Raw genomic sequence first — 3,794 nt, 5'->3', positions numbered from 1 at the left:
AGAGTCGTCGCTGTCACCAGGGAACTACTTTCCTTCGCAGTCGGAACTAGTTCCTCCGGACGCACAGGCCGGATGTCGGCGTGCGCGGTGCCATGGCGATGGCGGGACGCGCGCTCACAGGGGGCCCCGCCCCGCCCCTCGGGCAGGGCAGGATCGGGCGCCCCCTTGGGGGCTGGCGGGGACTGTACCTCGGGCTGCTCCGGGGCGCAGCTCCTACCTGCCGGCCCCAGGCCCTGCGGGGAGCCCAGGGGAAGCAGGGACAAACTTTATTATTTTTTGTTCCAAATGCCATGTCATTCTGTACCTTGTCCTACCAGTGAAACAGCATTGAACAGACCAAACTTGCAATGCTGCTGCCACTGGCAGCCAGCACTACCCCAGGCAGCCAGTGCTACCCCAGGCACAGGGCTGCTTTGCTCTGCCTCGCTGTAGGCCGACACTCAGGCACTGATCCTGTGAGAGCCAGGGTGCAGGCTTAATTTTACGCATTCTGAGCAGCCTCATGAACTGCAGTGGGACAACTCACAGCACATAACAGAAACCACCTGCTCAGTCTTCCTAAGATCAGGGCCTTAGACTGAAAGCTCTTTGAGAGAAGCACTATCTTTCCGTGGGATGCATGTACAGTGCCCAGCACAGGCCACAAGGTGCTACTGCAACACAAATATTCAGTAACAATACGGTGATCATCTGTTGTTAAACAAATGACAAGTGGCTACCTGAAATCAAGGCTGCTGTTCTGGGACAGATTGTCAGGGGATATGGACATTTTCTGTTTTTAAATTTTTTTTTGGACTGGATCAGAAATTCATAGGAGAGAAAAGAGGGACACAGCCTCCCCCAGAGCTTAGACTGGGGCTCCCCTGCAGGAGACTGAGGTGCCTTGTTACTGTCATTTCCTGCTCCCTGAGCAAGGGTGCTGTTTCCTTTCTCTATAACTGATCTGCTTTTTGACAAGCAGGTGTCACTGCTGATCTCCAAAAAGTGAGGGCTACAATGAAATGGAGCAGGAGAGCTAGAGAGAAACTTGAAGAGCAATCAGAACTGCTTGACTCATTCTCTCATTAGTACCAGGGTTAAGTACAGGCATTCAAAAAGCCAAAGCATAAATTGATTCAATCTTTGCAGGTTAGTCTGACCTGGGTAGATTGAAATGATTTGCAAGTGAATAGACGCTTTTGATTCCAGAAATGCAGCCACATGCCTGCAGTGGCTCAGGCTAGAAGCCAGGGGGCACTAGAGCAAGCCCTCCCTTTCTTTTGGCAGCAGCACAAGGCTGAGAGAAGCTAACCTGGGGGTGGGGGGGAGCGCATAGCCAGGCCCTGGTAGGCCACCGAGTATGACTGGGGTGGGGTTTAAACCCCCACCCTCTCCTGCAGGGACCTCAGCTTTCTGTCCCGTTGGCTGCTCACATGGCCGGGGGGCTGGCCAGAGCCAGCTGCCATGGCCCCACCATCCACCCGCTTTGTCCAGGGCTGGGGCTGGGGCTGGGGCTGAGCTGGGCCAGCACAAGGGCACTGCTAAAGGCGGGTATAGAGGGGCCAGCCCAGGCGGGGCCATGGGGGCTGGGCCCTTCCCAGCCAGCTGCAGCTCCGGCTGGGGCCATAGGGGCTGAGTATCTGGACTGCTCCTGGTTCCCTGCACCCCGGCCAGGCCAGGATGTCATGGAGCCGCAGCCAGCTGAGAAGGGCCCTGCCCCTGTGGCTCAACCCAGCCCCTCCACACCCACAGGTGGCCCAGCTCAGCCCCAGGAAAGGTGGGCAGATAGTGAGGCTGGCCTGAGCTGGGCCGTGGGGGCAGGGCACTTCCCAGCCAGCTGCAGTTTGGTGATAACCCAGCCTGGCGCAAAGGTGACGGCTGGCCATGCATGCAGCGACACAGAAGTGATGCCACTGCAGCTGCAGGCGGGCACCTTGGCAGCTGGACTGGTCACATAGGACAAGTCCATCGTGCTCACAGCTGCCTGAGCCAGCACAGAGGTGCCAACGGGCCTGGAGCCTGACAGCCGCCCACCACAGGCTGTGCCCACAGCTGTGGTGGGCACCCCTTGCATGATGCTTCCTAGTCCATCTCACATGGCAGCTGCAGACAGACAAGCAAGCATACTCAGGACAGTGAATCAGAGAGCTGAGAATGAAGAGACACAGGGACAGTCGCACTACTGAAATGCTGTCCCGAGAAGACACTTACCAGAGGAGGAGTGAAACCCTAAGCACACTGCAAAGTCCTGGCTCAGACAGAATCTACCGGTCTCTGGCAACCTCTTTTTTCTCTTTAAAATGTGTCATTCTGTACCTTGTCCTACCAGTAAAACAGTATTGAACTGACTAGACTTGCAAGAAGTCAAGGCAATTGAAGACTGCGATCTTCTTTCCCTCTTGTTCACTCAACCAAGTTTAAGAGAAACCAAGGTTGTTCCAGCCCATATACCCATGTTCAGCATATCGGAGCGAATTAAATGACTGATCTTAATGGACACTTACTGCCTGAATACTTCTTCAAAATGTTCTACTTTTCCTTTTGAAGTTTTTGGTATAAAGTTTCCTGCAGGGGTGGGGGCTCTTTGGCCTGTGTCTACAACAAGGCACCTGGTTTCCAAGTACCTTATTATTCAGGATATCTGAAGGATCTGCAGGCTCTGGTGTGTTTTCACTAGATGTCCCTGTTTTCACCATTTTCTTGCTGAATAACCCTGCAACACAGGCTCTATGTAAACTGCTTGCATCACTTCCCCTCAGGCTATAATTTTATAAATGTCAGTGAATCCACCAAAAATAATCAGTTAACAATAGTCTGCCATGTGAGGATCTGAATTTGAGGCCTAGCCACTGACTCAATGGCTAGGGACAGATATTACACATAAACCAGTTTAAGTTCTCAGAAACTGGTTTAAACCTGTAACAGGACAGATGTTCAGTGCACATAAACCAATATGAAAATGGCTGAAGCCAGTTTGAGATAAACCTAGTTGAATGTAGTATCAGACTTAACTGATTTGGGTCAAACCGGTTTATGCAATGTCTGCCCCAGACCCCTTCCTGGTTTAAGTTAAACCAGACTCCCTCAGCATCCTGTCATGCTCTTTGGGCTGGGTTCTCTGCTCCCTGGCTGGAGCTCTGGCATAGACTGCAGACATCAGGACATTTATTCTGTGACTCCCCTGCTTTCCCCACCTCCCCTCACCACTCCCTGCTAAGCAGGGATTCCTCCCTCCTGCCTTACGCAGACACCTCTCAGCATTAGCTAGCATACCACATGCTGGCTATGGTCCGTGCTGAGGCAGACAGGACAGTGTCCTTTTTGGAGCAAATCAACAGGTAGCTGGTAATGTCCTTCCTTGGAATGTTCTCTTCCTTGGAGAAAGTTGTTTAAGAAGAGCTTGAACTAATGAGAGGGGCTTTGTTTTCTGATGGAGTGTTAAATGCTGATAACAAAGCTGATAAATACTCTGCTATCGGGGAACTCCTTCCTAAGCAGAGCACCCTGCCAGGGCCTGGCCATGCTACACCCCGCCCCCTCAGCTCAGCACTACAGAAGGGAAGGGAGGGATGACCCCCCAGTTTCTAGCCCAGGGATGGGCAGAATACAGCCCATACGCTGAATCCGGCCCACCAGGCCATTCCATTCAGCCCATGGGGAACCTAAAAAATGTAGAAAATTAATATTCATCTGCCCCTGGCTGCCTGTCAAACATGACAGGAGCCAGGAACAGTAAGACCCAGGGGGAGCCAGTGGCAGAACTAAACAGCCACAGCAACAAGTCCACCCCGCCCCCCCGCCCAGCCCCCCGACCA

The sequence above is a fragment of the Alligator sinensis genome, unplaced genomic scaffold, assembly GCF_000455745.1.
Source record: "Alligator sinensis unplaced genomic scaffold, ASM45574v1 scaffold203_1, whole genome shotgun sequence".
Taxonomy (NCBI): Eukaryota; Metazoa; Chordata; order Crocodylia; family Alligatoridae; genus Alligator; species Alligator sinensis.
Note: the sequence above shows the minus strand (reverse complement) of the source record.